A 19348-nucleotide genomic window follows, 5' to 3' on the forward strand; every position below is an offset into this window, starting at 1 on the left:
ATATTTGCTAATTGTTGCAAATGCTTTAGTGCAAATATTTTGGTATTAATTAAATAATTACGAAATAAAAGCTGTATTTGCACTTTTCTAACATTTCTGATGCATATGCAAGGCTAGGTATCAAGTTTTACTAATAAATTGTGTATACTTTAAAAAAACTATATTTAAAGAAATTTAAGAGTGATATAAATTTAGATACTTCATGCCAATAATTTCAAAATAATTAGTTGTATTATCATATGAAATGTACAAATAACATGTGTTATGTAGATTGAAAAGGTGCGGAAAATTATAACTTTTTCAAGGCGATCTCAAGAACTGCCGTACGGCATTCTTATTATATAACGGTAGATTTTTTTTTATATATTTTTGCTAACTTTAGGAAACAAATTTTTTATTTGAAGTAGTGTCTTATATGAATTTCTGGTGTTTGACTTTTCATTCAGCCAAAAGAAAACGTAATGCTTGTTTTATACATTAAGTTTTAAATCAGTTGCATGATCGACAAATGTTAAAACTAAGACTATCCTGTTATATAAATATAAAAAAAATATCACATATTTTGATTATAAACAAATTTCTTTTTAATGATAGAAAATGTGAACGAAAAGTTCTCCAAAGCTCTAAAGCTGCTATACTCCTATAAGGTATACACATTTAATCTTTTTGATCAACCTTTCACATTTTATATGATCGTTGCTTGAGCCACTTCAAATAGGACATCGTTTTCATCAATATGAACCATATTCCATATTTCACTTCTAGCAATAGACACAAGAAATGCAAAATTAAATCAAAATTCATGAAAAAAACAATATCTAGACAAAAGAAATTTTGAATTTTAAATCTGTGAAATGTAAATTTTTCTAAAAGTTACGTTTGCGTTTAAGATAAACAACAACAAACTTCAAAGATAGGCAAGATTTCGCCGACAGTGCGCAAAAGAAAAAATTCAACGAAAAAATCTTCAATTACCTGTGAGATTTTATTTGTATGCACTGAGGCACAGTATTGCACTGCAGTCAGGTGCATTCGCACAAGATTTACATTTAGTTTGAGATTCCATAGAGTGGAACGGCAGCAGCCAAAGGCAACCAATTTGCATTAATCACCACACCTTCTAAACATTGTTTTTTTCTTTGTATTTTTGCAGCTTTTATTGTTGTTTGTGTGGCTAAGCGATTTTATTTTCTAAAGCAACAAGTTAAAAATTGTTAATCTAATGCATTTTTCTAATTTATTACGAATTTATGAGCTACTCAAGATACTTAAGTACTCAACTCGGTGCTAATCCATAAAATATGCGCCTGCCACTGACTGCTGCGACTAGACAATGTACGTTAAGCATTGATTTTTCTATTTCAGAATAAAAACTATTCACTAACTAAGCACAAATATATTATTAATAAAGTTTTTAATAAACAATGCATTCAAACAATGCTATATAAAATAAAATATCTAAGCTGACTTAAAACCACTTGAAATATATTTCTTATAAATTTAATTTAAGATACATAGGTATTGTGTGAAAAAACAACGTTGATATGATGAGTTTTTAAAAAATCTTAAATATTTTCACTTAATCGGCTTAGTTATTTAAGCAAAATTTAATACGTTATTAAAAAACACAAATCGTTAAATTTAACGTAATAACATTTATTTAAAAAAAAAATAATAAAACAAATATAAATGTGGCTCAAAAAATTTTAGGCACTCAAACCTTTTATAACCTTTGGCAACTGTTTTGATATGGTTTTGTTATGGTAATTTCTTCAATAGTGGTAATAAAATTTTAACACTCCTCATTAAAGCTCCACTCAGAAATGCAGTTAATAATTTTTCTAGCAAAGTTTGTGTAAAGTTGACTTAAAGCATTAATATCATCGCAGAGTTTCCAAAAAAAAGTGTTAGTTTAACAAAAAAATTGAAAATGTTTAATGTTAATTTTTAATGACTGTAAGACTAAAGACCTTAATCATGGAAAGTGTAAATTTTATGAGAAAAGATACACGATTTTATCATTTTTCCACAATATATTTTATATTATGTCATCAACACTTCTTGCATTTTGGGTTTTTCGGTTTGAATAAAGCATTTATTATTGTAATTGTCTATCTATCTACATATAATGTCAAAATTTTCCTAATAAACTTAATATGTAATGCTTTCATGCATAATAATCACACGTTAATTTATTCTACTTTAACATATATCAATCAATATTACGGCTTAAAGATCAAAACGTCTAAAGCGAAGGTAATGATTATTGCTCGATTAAATAAAGAAGAAGCAACTGTAATAATTAATTGCGACAAAATCCATTACCTAAAACTCATTCATATCAAACTTATACGAAAGTTCAAAAAATTAAACGTTATATTTCAAAAATATAAAAGATAGAAAGATAGATAGAACCATACATAAATCCACGATGCTTCTATTAAGCGATGTATTGGTGTTCCCTACAACTCGATATGCACCCAATACCTGGACAATTAAATATTTAGTCAACTAAATATCGAGACCTTAAGATGTTTAGGGTTATGAATTTCAAGAACTGATCACTGACTTCTCCGAAATGTGAAACCGAAAATGCATTTAATCTCCAATAGATATCTAACTTTTTTCGGTAACGTAGCAATACGATCAAGAATCTTGAAACAACTGAAGGTAAAGTACAATGTAAACCAATTGGAAAATTTGCTCAGGAAAACGATGACTGAAGAGAACGAATAATACATATTTGTCATATGGCATTACATTCTTTTAAAAGCAAACGACTGGAAGAAGTCTATGAAGAAGTACTATGTTATTCAAAATTTGTCCTATATTTAAATAAGACTTAAAGATCAACATTTAACTTCTTTTCGGATTTTCCTCGAAAATAAAATATCTTTAAAAACAAAAAATTAAAAGAAAAAATATTAGAAGAGACTTTTTTACGACATAAGAAACTGTCTTTAAGTAGAACTAAGATAAAAGTTAAAGACTGTGTTGCTTTTTTAACGTTGACATACATTTTCAAAGAGTATTATTTAAATCGGTACCAAGAATTGGCAACCGTTGAAATGGATAAAGTTTTGAAAAACTAATTTTCAATTCGTATCTGAGTGACATTATTCAAAAGGTATATAATTTGCTAATTATAAAACTAAAAATATCGCCTTCTATTCGACTATGCGTTCCTAACTTGATCCCGTAAAATGGAATTCTTGCGCATACTTTACAAAAAAATGCTTTATAACTCTATTAATTACAAACTCAATTTGAACGGCTCTACTATTTGTGGTCCTTGACACCCAGATATCTAAATCGTGTCAAAATCTCTCTCCTGATATTCTGCATATCGATAATATCCCACTGAAAATGTCTAAATTCGTACTCACAAGCCCTCCCAAACCTTACATTTTGAAGAAAAGGATCAATCTATCTTTCAAATTTATATGTTTAATTGTTTATAAAAGAATCTAGAGTATACTTTTATAGAAACTTATTCCTCAACGTAAGTACCTATTATTATTATAAATAATAATGAAAACGTATCAACCACGAACTTTGATCCGATACGATCCAAAATTAAGTTCCCTAGACTCCTGTGTGTAAATCATCTACCTCGTATAAATGAAGATAAGCTTGCTTGAAAAGCACAGAAGCGAGTCAGGCTGGGACTTAATTGGGTCACAGTATTGGTAGTGGGGATCAGTGACGACGAAGTAGCGAGTCAGGCTGGAACTCAATTGGGTAACAATGCTTGCAGTGGAGATCAGTGACGATATTTATTGAAACACGCCAAGACTGGACACCAGTTGCAATGCCAATGATGATGTTAAAAAAATAAAAACGTATGATAAACGAGAATTCTCAGAGAGTTCTTTCCATCCATGTCTCTGAAGATGAAGTATTATTATTATATAATTCACTTCTGAAATTCTCAGATTATCGTCTAAAAATGTACATGAACAGTTACCCTTTGTAAAATTTTTATTATTAAATATAGTATTATTTCTAATATTAGATAGGTTTTTAGAAAAAATTATAAAATGTAACGGTAAAACGTTAAAATAACCTATTTTATTTATAATAAATAATTTAATAATTTATTAAATTATTTATTAGAGAAAAACCAATAGAGTAGTCAAAAGTACTCATTATCAAAGTTAGGAATGTTATTTAAAGAACTTTTGTCAAATTTGAATTGCTCATATCACTATTTTATTTTAAGTAATAAATTAATATAGTATTTATACTCAATAATTTTTTAGAGTATTTAAAATTCGCTTCTGGATTTATAAAACTAATCCACATTTCTTTGAATTGAATGATTTACATTCACATTGTTAATTTATGCATTTGTTTATATTATTTTTATGCTAATAAGAAATTGAATTTCAGTTAGGAATAAACATAAATATTTATAAACCATGAATCACAGTTGATTTTCTATAAATCTTATTTTATAAAAAGGTCATACAATAGCTAATCAAATACTAACAAGAAAATATTGATTTCAATAGTTGACTGCCATCGTTTTCGATGGCAGTTGATCAGTAGAATTTCACCAAAAATATTTGATGTGATATAATATTTATAAATAGGCTTTCCATATTAAGCTAATCTAAGTTTTTATTAGATTGAATTTATGCTGAAATCGATATAAGAGAATAGAAAATAGGATGAGAATAAAATGTAAACAAATTTCTATTTGATTAGAGTCAATTTGTATGAGTACATGGTATCTTTTGTATAATATATTATGTATGTCGAACTCCCTATTAAGACGCTAAAATCAATAAACAGAAATTATTATTAGGTCACAGATAATCTATGCGTATATACACCACCAGTACATGTGTATATTGCGGATGCATACAAAGTATCCATAAGATCTTGCCTAAGTTTAAATGTCAATTTCTATGTGGGCACGATCAATTGGTAAGATCATCGATACGATGGAGTCTATCACAATGCAACGGTACAATATGAAACGAGCTTTTAGGGAAACTGAACAAAGAATAATAAAAAATAATTTTAATAATAATAAAATAGATTTTCTTTTCAAAGCCACAAAATCAGAAGATTTCAAAAGACACCAGCAGATGTTAAATGGATGAACATTAAAGAATTTCTTCGAAGTTTCATTTCACTAAATGAAATTAAACAAAAATCTTTTATTTTCTTCGGATTTGTTCTGTAAATGTGGGCAGCAAATACAATAAAAATAATAACAATAATTTTGTTAAATTTATTGTACGAGTATAGAATTCTGTTATTGAAGCGTTTGGTTCTAATACATGCAATTCTCCTCTCTGTCAGATCGCAGTAAATCTTTGCTTTAGAAAAGTCAACATATGCCACACTAATGAACCCGCATTTGGTGTTGATATCTTTTGTATGTTTACGGCTTAACTTAATGGTAAGATCACCGCATTCGCTACATCTCCGATTGCTTAGATAAAAATGAAATAAAAATCATTTAGCCGATAGATTTCTTTTCACTCTCCCTCCCACTTTCATTGTATTTCAACTAATTTTTATGGAGAGCTTAGAACAAGTTTTATTTTATTTTAACGTTTTACACTTTATGTAATCTTTTTAATTTTAATTTGTATGATTTGTATGACTATAAATCAAAAAAACTAAAAAACACTGAATAAATAAAAAATTGTAAAAGAAGTATAACGCCCACCGTCAGCGATTTTATGAAGCTATAAGCCGAAGTTGCCTGAATTTGCTTGGACGTGAGTGGTGACGTTAGTCCAAGCTGCATGTGGTGTAGCGTAAACCTCCATTGATGTAAACTTTTGTATTTGTTAGCTGATGCTGAGATATCTATCTGCATACATTTCAAACATGCCATTTGAGTTCAAAGATACCTCAATTTAATATTTCACAAAAATTTATTTTAAACACTCTTTTATTTACTTAAATTTGTAACTTTTACTTAAAATTTTATTTGTACTTTCTATGGCACTTGACACAGTTTTCTCAACTCCATGTACTGACAAGTAAGAAACTATGCATTCGATATTTGGAAAACTATTTTCCCCACACCTGTTGCAGATACAACCAAATGTCGTAGATTTTCTAAGAAAACAGCAGTGTGTGCCATAAACATTCAGAAAATTATGTGGGTGTTTTCACTCAAATTACTTGCCCAGACTACAAACTAGAAATATTGAATCTAGAGAGATAGATTAATTACAACTGACTTTGAACTCATTTTTCAAATTTTTAATCAATAAAATTAATTAATAAAAATATTATTTATTTTATTTAAATTATATTAAATGAAAAAGTACGCTATAGTTGTGTATTTTGGGATATAACCAAAATACACATTCTGTGTAAAATCCTCACGGACTTTATCATTTGAATAACTTATATAAAAGACATCGCGACTGTATTTTAAAAGCACTGTATTACGATACCATGTGAGATTTGAACGCGATCTGTTTTCCAATTTTTTTTTTAATTATAGAAAAGAAAGTTCGCTTAAGTTGTAGTTTAGCGGCTTATGAAATATGTATGAAACATTGGTCCAATCTCTGCAGTAATTGTATTGCACTCCTTGGGGCCTACTTTGAAGATGACAGAATACATTTTTATAATTTCTGTGTGGTTTATATATTTTTATAATTTTAATGCAAACTGGTACATTATAAGCTATAAGATCTATTGCATTATCCCTGGAGAGCTCCAGATTAAGGAAAATTTGACAAATTTAACAAATCCACAATGTAAGGCTTTAATAAACTTGACAATATTTCTTGAATGAAGATGTAGGAGCTTATTTGATAGAATGAAAACCAAAAGGAGGTGTTGAAGTCGTTCCCTGACAAGCAAAAAAGATGAACAAAAGTTTTATATTAAATTTTACAAAATCTGTAGGTAACGATATTATTTCGCCTTACTTTAGAAAGTTTGTATATCTAGTTAAGAAACAAATAATTAATCTCAGCTCATATTTATTAAGACTATGAAAAAGTTTGCTTTTTTTATAGACTCATAAGAGCTGTTTGGATTGCTTTAGACCTTTAGAATCGGACCACATTTTTACAAAGACTTTATGTTTAATATTTCCACCTATTGATGCAGTCCGACTAGTGGATATTTCCCACTTATTATATTTAGAATATTTAAAAGAGAATTAGTATCGCAAGCTTAACAGGTGTATAATCATCATCGAATCATGTGTTGCACGTACCCAGATCTGCATTATTTCATTCATTAATAGTCAATTATATAAATGAGGATATTTTTTAAGCAGAATTAAAATTAAAACTAAATAGAAAAGTTTAAATAATAATAAATGCCCACAATAACCATCTTGGGTTGTTTTCAGAAATATTTCTTTTTTGTTTTTAAGTTTGTATATAATTTTATATGGATTGATTAGAATTTTGAATTTTGAACCTATTTTGAACCTATTTTTAATATAAATATAGCTTTAATTTGATTACTCTTTATTTGAAAAAACCTGATTATAATAAAGAGTTCGATGTTTGAATGTTTCATAAAGTAAGTGACTGCATTTTTTTAAAAAGATTTCATTTCATTTTTAAAGGATATTACAATAGAAAATGAAAAGTGGAATATGTGGGAATATGGCAAAAATATAAACCATATCAATATATAAAGATATTAGCGACAATAAATTGGATGTTATGCGTTTGATGGATTTAGAACGCTAGCAACTATTATAACATAATACTGTCTGTTCACGCAATGGATTTAAATTTATATTATTAAAATTATTGTTTAAATAATTTTTAAATTATTATTGTATATACACATTATACAATCAACTTAACATTTTACCCGACCTCTGCAATACTGTCTGCAATACTGAGTGTGAAGTTTATCACTAAAGTGGAGTCTAAGTAAATTGAAACTGCATCTGTGTTCTAATATAATAATATAATAATTTTATAATATTTAAAGGAGAACATTTTGAGTGTTTTTAGAATTTTAAATGCCTTTTTCTTCTTGGAAATTAAAATAAATCAATTTTAACTAAGAAAGTGCCTAATTCTTTTTAACTTAAGTGATATATAAACAAAAGTAAATACAACTACTGAGTGAATTAATAAAATATAAAAAAGAAAAATATATAATATAAAGATTTTGTTGTTTTATTTCATCAAAAACATCTAAGGCATTCGAATTTTTTCAGAACTTGGAAGCGTAAAGTCTTAAACTTTTGATATTACCCACAATATTTTAGCATAAATTAAACGGTCACTATCCGCGCTTTTATAAAAACTTTATTTCTTCAAACAGTAACGATCATAAAAATTTAAAATAATTGTTTAAATTCTACAAGCTCAACATTTAAAAGTTAAAAAATATTATAATTCAAAACGTTCGAGGAATTTTATTAATTTTTTTTCTTATGTAAATTATTTGGATTTTTTTCTAAATCTCATCGATGACGAAATTTGGCATGAAGTTCTGATTTCAGTTCTGTTTATTTTTTTAATTTTATTGTACCAGTATCTTTCCTATTTTACCGAAGACTAAAGAAAGTGTTAATATTTGCTACCTGTTGGCTGTGGAACAAAAGAAATTTCACATTTCAGTAACAAAAACTGAGTGTGAGTGAACTTTAAAACTGAAAAAAATTTATACTTCAAAAAAATTTTTTTTGTGTAATATGAACAAGTCTTGGAAATTCTGAACCGTAAAAAAAATCGTTTTCATTTCAGGCATTTAAAAAAGTACGTTGAAAAAAATACTTTGTCAAATTAACACTTGGAAGTTAAATGTTAACGCAACAAGTGCAATTTCTTGCCTTTCATCTTCCCAACAAAATAGTTTATCTTATATGAGATGTGCATATGGTGCTGCCTATTTTCATTACCCATGCGGCGCAGCTAAACTCACAATAATAAAAAAAAAAAGACTAAAAGCAGCAGCAACAACACATTAACTACGGAAGATGCTCTGACTACATAAGATACACTGACTGCCGGCCAGATTGACTAGGGCAAGGAATACTGAGTTAACGTTTAAATGACGCAGTGGGAGATTTGGCACTTTCGTACATGAGCAACATTGTTCCAACGTGCTGTTGGATTGATGTATTATCTTGTCTTATGATGTTTATTATTTCATTCTGTCGGTTGGTCTGTTATCTGTTCGTCTGTTCAACTGTCTGTCAAGAAGACACTATTTTATTGAGATTTTGATTTAGTACGCTTGAAACTACAGAATATTTATTCTTATCCTCGATATGTTGCTACAGCATGTATCTCTGTCAGTCTCGCTGAATTTGTGCTATGAATTTTGTATTTTACATAACAAAATTCATACCTGCGGATCTCCTGCCGGTGTATTTCAGATAAGTATTTTCTGCATAATTTTATTGCACGTTCTGTGCTTTGTTATTCCTTCTTCTAAAGAACATCTCTATGAATACAAATCTTCAATTTGAAAAAAATCGCAATATAATCATATATATTGTATAATACATATAAACAACTTTATATTAAAAAAAGTATGTATATACATATATATACCTGTTGTTAACTATCTTTATTGATGTTGTAAACAGTTTCCTTCAGTTTTTATGGCACAAATTGATATTAGTGGTTTATTTTCTGCACTTGTCTTAAGCGTGCGTAGTTCAATGACTATTCTTCTTCAGCTCAATGGATATGGACATTGAATATGCAAATCACATTAATACATTACCATTAAATTTATTTTTATTTTCCTTTGAATTCAAGTTAATTTGTTAGTACTTGCACAACATACTATTCATACATATATTTCCAAAGAAAACGATATATTTTTCTGATCGCATTTCAATTCTAGCCTAGCATGTGTGCCACTACTCATCCTGTATCCAACCATATTTTCAGTTCAATGAAATAGCGCCATAAACTCCCATGTCTTTCTTATTTTATTATTGTCGGTATTGTTTATACAAGATTGCATTGGTTTCATCATATAAGATGCTTTTATGCAAGAACAAGTGCACATAATACTATTAATGTATCTTTTTTATTCTGCTTAAAGATACTTTATTCTGAAAAGAAACTCCAACTAAGTCTCTTTTACTGCAGAAACTGAGTTTTATTTGTCAGTTACTTAATTTATTGCAGACTACATATGTTATACTAATAAAATTTGTGTTTCATTAGATAAATTGATGAGAAGATTAAAAAAATATTCCTCGCTTTGGTATTAATTTATTTTCATAGGACAATAAAAATCTTAACATCTCATCCACTTCAAATGTATTAGTGCACGAAGTGAAATGTTAAACTGGCATTACTGTATCCTAAAAGAGGAGGAGGAGGAGTGTTATATATTAATGGAATACAAACCATCCAAACTATTTACGAATACAGGGTATATTGGTAAATACTACAGGAATATTTTTAATATAAAAACTTGTTGATTTATTTAAAGAGAATCCTTATTAAAGTATATAAATTAAAATGATCAACATTTGTCAGTAATCTATCACCAGTAATCTATGTGAGTAAGTAAGTTTTATACTATATTTTGTAAGGTTCAGTTTAAGAATTTTTCATAATGTATTGTTAGTTTACAATAGGGGTATTCACACTGTCTTGCAAAGTCATTGCAACATGCACGAAATGCAAACATGCTATATTAAATTGTACGAGTCCGAGAACAACATACCACATCCGCATGAGAACAGATGAGCAACAGATATCAAACCAGCTGTTTTTTTCCTTTTTTGTTTCGTTGCAAGCATATATACATGCGTTTAGGTATAGCAAGATTGCAAGCAATTGCAAGAAACTGTACGTGTATTTTGATGTTGTATATTGCAATCTCGCACAATCTGAGATTGCAATTAAACTACAAACTGTTGCACACATAACAATTAGTCTACTCCCCATACTTATAGCTCTCTCTTTTTTCTAAGTCTTATCACAACTCAAAAAATTCTTTGATGAAAAACCATTTTCACTAAATGTTGAGACAATAGAGATTGGATTTCAGTACAGAGATGGAATCGTCCATCAATGAGAGTATCGTTTCAATAACTTATTGAAGTTGAAGTAGATTATACCTAACAATAAAGCGAACTGAAAGTTTAATGCCAAGTCATTGTTAATTTTATATAATAAAATTATTTTGTTGCAATTGTAATATATTATTTATATTTCTAAATTGTTTTTTATAAATAAAATTGTTTAAAAAAGTGAATAATAAAATCAGGATCAAAAACAAAATAAAGACATTTTTACTACTGATATAAATTTTTTCATTTTCATTTAGTGAACTATTAACCATCTAGTAATTAAGACGGTCCAAAAATAAAATAAAAAAAATTGTTTTAAATAAATAACAATAATTCCAAATCAATATAAACACGTTTTTACAACTAAAGTCCATTTTTTAATTCCCGTTCAGCGAACCATCCAGTAATTTTAGATGTCTTAAATATAAATAGATATAAATAGATAAATAAAAATAGATGTTTTAAACATATGAACTTAAAACTTACAAAATATTATATGAAAATAGAATTAGAGCCAAGAAAGTTCATTTACTAGAATCTAAACTGTGATTCTTATACATTTCTAAAGTTGTTCAGATCAGTGATTTTATGATCAGAACCCTTGGTTCGGTTCCAAATCTGGTTTATCTAAAATTTGCACTAAATTCAAAGAAGTCGACTTCCCATGAAAAATGGGTTGAATCACAGCCGCACAAGGTCAAGGAGGGTATGTGGATTTAAAACCTAGACGGTCTTGGACTTCATTAAAATGAAGCGGGTTAGGTATAATGGTTCTAAATAGTCCTAATTTTTAAAAAATCTTATAAAATCTTATATCATCTACAATATCATTTTAGATTTTTTTAAATCGCAATTACAAATAAATATAATTTTTAGTTTCTTTACAGTTACACATTTACAATGAAATGAAATGAAATCTAGTGAAAGTATTAAAGCCGTATTTACATTTTGTGAAAATTCTTGAATCATAGAACTTTTAGAAAACCTGAATTCTCAAAATTGTTACAGCAATTCTTTTCACTTTATAAAACTGATCTTTCATTTTTTATTGAAGATAAATAATCGGATTATGGAATATTGTTTTATATGTAAACTGCCAGAGTTATCTTAAGTCTCTGGCATATGGTCACACTTTTACGTAAGTTAACAAGAAAGCAATGAATTTTGATAAATATTTTTTATTTTACCCTTTCATTAATTTAAAAAAAAATGGATAATGTGCTGACAGACTCCACTTTACCGCGTTGGCCTCGTATACGATATGGAAAAGTGGCTGCAAGTGGTTCAAGTGCTCTTACTATGAAGAACCATGTACATAGTCTCTTTCAAAGGAAGTGTGTACTTAAAATTTTGTCGCAAATCCATCAAAGCAATAACAAAAATAATAATCAACTTCACACAAAAAAAAATTACACAATGAGAGTATGGAACGGATATACTTTGCGTTTGTAGTCATCAGAACGAACCAATGGAAGACCCGTTTTGATTGCATAGAACAGGGACAGGTTCATGTCATTCATGAACTGGCGGGCGCGGCATTGTCTTAATATGCACACAATGCGCAGGCGCACCATTAATGCATGTGATTGAAATATAATGAGGATGATCACTTTTACAAAACAGCTGGGGTCTGAAATATTGTTTTACTTTTTCATTTTCCTGTTATTATTTTTTAATTTTTTTTTTCTTATTTATGTCTTAGCATTTAATACTTTTTTATTTATGATTTTTGGGTATCAAATTACTTCAGTGAATGAATATTTCGTGCACAAGTGCAGGCATAGTTAGTTCAATAATACTTCTTGTGCTTTGTCTTTATGATGTTTACTTCTAAAAAATGATGTCATTTGTAATTTTGGACAATTGTACATAAACCTTGTATGCCTTGATGAGCTACTCGTATATCTACACTTTATTCTGAGAAAATGTGTAATTTTTAAGATACATATCACGAATACTTTGAGGAAACCTCATGTATTAGTTAAAAGTACATGTAAATAATTTTTTTCAAATTATTTTAATTTACTTCAGATACAAGTTCATGGTCACTTCATGATCCAACAACATCGATCACGACAATCAGAACACAAACAAAATGTCAGTTTACATTGTAAACTGTGTAAATATTTTGTACAAATTTTTACCTAAGAGATAAATTATATTTATTTACTTAAGGAAAAGAAATCAAAGTGCTAAGCAAATAAATAATTTTCCACTAATAATTATATAAAATTTTTTGTAGATATTACTTTAGTTCACGAGTTTATTTATATTTAGGGAAGCAAATAGTAAATAAAACAAAATGTATAAAATTTAAAAATTTTTTACTTTTATTTAGTGTCACCAGTACTTCGAAGTTTTTTGACGTCTTTTTCTTCTTTCTAGTTCCAGAATTGTTAAACTAACCCGCCCGGAGGAAGAGGTCAAAAAAATTTCAAAATGTCGGCGTTACTAATTAAAAATATTAAATATTAAAGATTTTTTTTTATTTAAAATATTTTGTACAACAAAAATTGAAAAAGATTATTATTAATATTAACTCATTTTTTGTAATATATTATATATAATATATATATATATATAAAGTAATTACATTAGTACTGTCTGCAAAGATATACATACAAAAGAACGCTTAATATAGAGATAATATTAGTTGACAATTATTAGCTGAGTGCCGTTATATTTAAAAAAACCCACCCAATTAAAAAAGACCCTGCTGTACTCTTACCGATAACCGATACATAGTAGCAGTACTAAACGCTTGGCCACTCTACCGCTCGAGCGGTTGTAAATTAACGTACATTAGATTAAAATGAGCAAAGCACATCTCTCATAAACGAATATTTCTTTTAATTGTGGAATATTGCTAGTACCTAGTTTCAAATTTTCGTATATAGTATGTTAAAGGCTCAGTTAGTCGGTACATACCGTAAGAACTTATGTCAAACTGAAATACACAGGTGTGGTTGGTTATGCATTTCTCCTTGGCTTAAGTTCGCTAAAGTTCATACGGTACGTACCGACTAACGAAGTTTTAAGTTCTCTCAACAGACAGTTTTATAATATGACTAGAAGTGTTCAAGATAGTTAGCGGTAGTTTAAAAGACGCTCTTTTCATATAAAAACTTTAATAGGTTGAAATTCCTAGTCATCACTCACTTAAATACTTATGAGCAATATATATAATCCAAATCTATAAGAACAAGTTAGAAGTATCTAAAATAACAATATAATTTTTCAAAGACGCTGAGTTATAGGACGACATAAATGAGTAGTTAGGTTGCAACCATACTATATAAATTCTTGAAGATCATGTGCGCCAATGCTCGTAAAATCCGTAAGTAAGTAAAATCCGAATTATTTCTGCTTCACCCACTTATCTACCTCCGACATTTATTCTCAAATAAGAAAAAGCACAATATATTAATTGGGTAAATATTCGATATTTTTCTGTTTGATTGACATTGAAATGACACTGTTTCTCACATCTGATAATTCTCTTAACATATGTTGTTTTGTTGTGTGACAGAAGATATTTAACAACTTATAACGATAAGAGGTGACTTATTTGGTAACAGGAACTCACTGAAGACCTGAAAACCGAAGAACTGGAAAACCAGCTCAGCCTGGTTGGAGAAGGTTACTGGACGAGTATAAATTAAGATTAGGAGAGAAAAAAATGGGTTTCTCTCATAAAAAAACTATTTACTATTCACTAAAATGATTCACTAGTTTTTATTCTGGATATGAACAGTGGTGTAAGTCCAGGGGGGATATAGTAGGTGAAATTGTTTGTGGCAGTGTGTTATTTGTAGATCACATACGTATACCTAAAATAGATTTCTCACATAAAATTCTTTTTAATATTCGCTATTTCATATAACTTCCTCAAATCAAAAAATATTTAAAGAATATGAAGTATACACATATATCTCCCAACTAAGTCTATGCTTTCTTTTTCGCTGACAGTTAGGGGAAAGATTGTGCAATTTTTATTACAGTTAATGCCTAATCAGTAGTCATCCATTAAGGGAAAAATTAGTTATGCCAATGGTTCGAAAGAAAATGTTTCACTAGATTTCGTTCTGGTTATGAATAGTGGTGTAGCCAGAGGGAATACAGAGGGTAATATTTTTTCTGGCAGTGTATTATTTGTAGATCATATACGTATTGTTAAGGAGAGCAATCTATATCTTAATACCCCTTATCTAAGCCACTGTATATGAAAGATAAGCCACATTTATATATTTGCAACTTGGAAAAGTTTTTTTTTTGATTTTCAGAATAGATAAATTAAATAAGGAATTACTAATTAATTAGCTTACTATCTGTATATAAATATATGTATAATAATAAGTTCAACTTACCAGTATTTGGTTTTGAGTCCGTTGCTGCAATCGACGATTCCGCACTGAACTTGGGATCAGCATTCAAAACATATCCGTTGTCGTTGGAATCAGAATTAAAAGCCTCATTATTTTCGGAAAGATTATTCCAAGAAAAGAGACGTGCACCGTTATGATGCTGTTTGTGATTTATGGCAGCGGCGTTCACTGACACTGCACCGGACATCACAGCACAGCAAACTAGTAAAATGCACATATGGAAACTAGAGAGCAGTAGCGCCGATCTACTTAAGCAATTAAACATTTTCGCATGGTCACGTAAAAATGAATTTGACATTTTGCACTTTATAGATTGGTAAATTAATTGGAAGGTCATATTATCTTTATAATTGTGACATTGTGGACAACAGAATGTAGTATGTAGTAATGACGTTTCAGCTGCCGCTCTTGCTGATCTTGTCGCTGCTAATGTTGGAAATATTTCTGTTGTTATTGCTGTTAAATTCGATCGTTGCCGTGCGCTCCAAGGTGCAGTTTTAGAAAAACTAATATTCGTAATTAACATTTTTATTTTTAAATTTTTACATCACTTTTCATTGAGAGATATTTTTATTTTAAACTTAAGAAACAATTGCGATCACTGTAACAAATTAATTTTTTTTTCTTCACAATTCTTTTTTTAAATTTTATTGCTTATAAGTGAATTAAATTTAATTGGCGAAACATGAAAAGATATACATATTTAGATTTAATATATATATACATATATATTGAGTATATACTGGTTGGTATATGGAGTTTATTTGTATTTTATATCTGTTGAAATGCTTGTAAACGTAGTTAAAATATTCGTAATTGCTGCGGAGCGCGCACTTTTTTCTTTTAAATTGAATAAATTCGCAACGTTAATCGACTGCTTCTCACTAATAACCGAATAACACTTTGACTCACGCAACACACTGCGGATCCGGCACAACTTGAAATATTACTGCCCCCGATCGTTAACTGTCATATCATAATTGACACATATAAGAGGAGAGCTCCAGTCATCAATTTTACGCGTCAGAGTAAAATCAACTGCAAAGAAAAATAATAAAATTACAAGAGATTATTAGGTATTAAAATGGAATTACGAGGGTGTGTAATACACATAAATTATTGAAGATATGAGAAATGTATATACATATATAGAAATATAAATGAAATTACTAAATATTATTTATAGAAAGTAATAAAATCATTGTCTAACTTTTTGACATACTAAAATATTTAGTGAGCCTATGAAAACCTATTTCAATCTTTAAAACCCTATTTATTTTAAGATCATCATCATATTTCACACATGTCATTGAGGAAATTTTTTTTAATCACCTAACGGAATTTTTATTTACATCATAAATGTAAACATTTATAGGTCTTCATCACTCCCTTCCATCAAATTCATGAACGTTAACATATGTCAGACAATTCATAGCGGCTAAGCGCCAGTAATAAAATTTTATTTGTGTTGCCTCGAAAGGACTTTCTAAGGAAAGTCAGTATTTTATCGCATATGTTGACAATGTGGTTTAAAATATCTTGAAGATGTATGCAGAAAATTACAGTTTATTTCCATCATAATTTGGAATTTTCACTCAAAAAAACGCAAAAATATGAATCATAATAAGTTCTCTCCTCTTCAATATCAGAAAAAATATGCCAGTATTTAGTGGAATAATTTTTTGGATTTACATTTTTAATGAATAATTAATTTGCATTTTTAATTTCGTAAATTAAAACAAAATTGAGTGCAACAAGAAAGTCAGTAGTAGTCCATAAGATGAATGGACTACAATTAGTCAATTTTGATATTAATTGCATAGCAGAAGATAAATTACTTCGCCGTGGAAAGCTAAAAGAATATTAATTAACAAAATAAGTTTTTATATTCACAAAAAATATATTTACTACTATTTAGTAAAGGATTGTATGTAATAATAATTTAATAATCTTTAATAATAAATTTAAATTGAATAATAAAGCAGAATATAAATGTATACAGTAATCTCTCCCTATAACGGGGTATCCTTATAACGCGTTTTCTGATTACGCGGTTTTAGTCTCCCGTATAACACAGGCATTCCCCCATATAACGCGGGGTTTTGTACAGTTCATAATTAGTTTCGCATACCTGTGCACGTGTTTACACGGGGTGTACAAGAATAAGGCGTTTTTCTATAACGCGGAACTAATCTACCGCGTTATAGAGACGGTTACTGTACTCCGTAAAGAAATTATAAAGCACCTACCAGTTTTACCAGGATTATGAAGACATTATATATTTACGACTAATAAAACTATTAATATTTTTTTATGTTATATTCTATTATTTCAGTATGAGTTTAAATAAAGAGTCCTCGTTACAACCTCCTTCTGTGTTCTAGTAAAGATGAAAGAGGCACAATTCAAAAAACACAGGTCGACTTTAAAAACTTATATGATTAATGGAATAGCAATTAAAAATCCTTATTTAAGATGCCTGTGTAAAATTGAAACTCCCTTATAGATCGGAAACATGTTGACCAAATTTATATTAAACGCAAAATACAGAGTTCTACCAAGTACGTATTATATTAATAAGTTGAAGAAACGAAGAATTACAATGATAAGCAAACCAAGAGAACATTAATAATTAAATTAAAAGAAAGAAATATTATCGCTTTCGCAACTTTAAGGAAGCCCTATGATGTAATATGTCACGCAACTTTAAAATGTAACGTTCAAAAAGACGGCATGCCAAAACCAAAAATTACCTAAAGGCGGAGCAAATAGAATACGTCCGGAAAAAAATATTCTACCAGTTATGGTACTAGAAATTGTGAACAATGAAAATTCTATGTCAACGGACCATATGTCTGGTAGCAAACGTCTATATATCAATAATTAAAATAAGAAGTAGAATTACATACAAACTTCGGTTTTTTATGTAAATGATTTTGTAGATAGATCTATTACTTTCCAGACGTAAATTCTGAAATTAATTTTCTAAATCAATAATAGCAACAAGAACATCTGTTGTGTTATTATTGATGGAATTTTCAACATTTAACTTGAACTGTCAAACAAATTCAAAAGTGAATAGTGCTAGCTAACAAAAAAGAATAATATAACAAGAAGCACCATATATCAAGAAACAAAGTTGTTTTAAGGGCGAACAGATCTATGCTCTGAAGCCATTCGTCTTTCTAGTAAAACAAGTAGCTTTAGGGACAGGGATTAGCAGGGGCCAAATCAGCACTTTTTTTTTATATTTACAACTCAAATAGAAAAAGTGGTGTTATTTCTCAAAACTATATACAAAGCAAATCGATTAACAATTTGAATGAAAACAAATCATATTTAAGTAAAACTGTCGTTTACTGGATACTTAACCTATTTTATTTAGAAAAACATTTAAAGCAAATGAAAATTGTAAAAACATGTAAAGCAAATGGATACAAAACCCATAAAAATTGTAAAAACGTTTGAAGCAAATGTTAATTGTAGACATAAACAAATATATTTAAAATAAATAGAATTGGTAAAATCATATACATACGAAATCCTTGAGTCATAAACTTAACCTTAAATAGATTTAACGAAATAGTAGAAACTTTGGAAAGTTTTTAGTCTACCTACTGTATCGATAATGTTACGGCAGCTCTTTGTACTAGACAACTGATTCTAGTAGAAGCAAAGAAATGTAAATAGAAGATTTAAATATCTCTAAATTTGTATATCTACATTGAAACAGAATTTATTTTTATTTATTATAATTCTTTAACAAAAATATTGTTTATAATTTATTAAAATTTCATCTAAGAATATAAGAATATAGTATAAGGTCATTCAAAAACTTTCGGACATCGGAAATATGGTACTTACACCTAACCAAGTGAGAGCACTGCAACCGTGTCAGATTTTTTGTGCCGCTAATCTATCCTAACTGAATGGAAGATATGTACTAACATTTTCGAAAGAA

This window comes from Teleopsis dalmanni, chromosome 2 (assembly GCF_002237135.1).
Source record: "Teleopsis dalmanni isolate 2A chromosome 2, ASM223713v2, whole genome shotgun sequence".
NCBI classification, from domain to species: domain Eukaryota; kingdom Metazoa; phylum Arthropoda; class Insecta; order Diptera; family Diopsidae; genus Teleopsis; species Teleopsis dalmanni.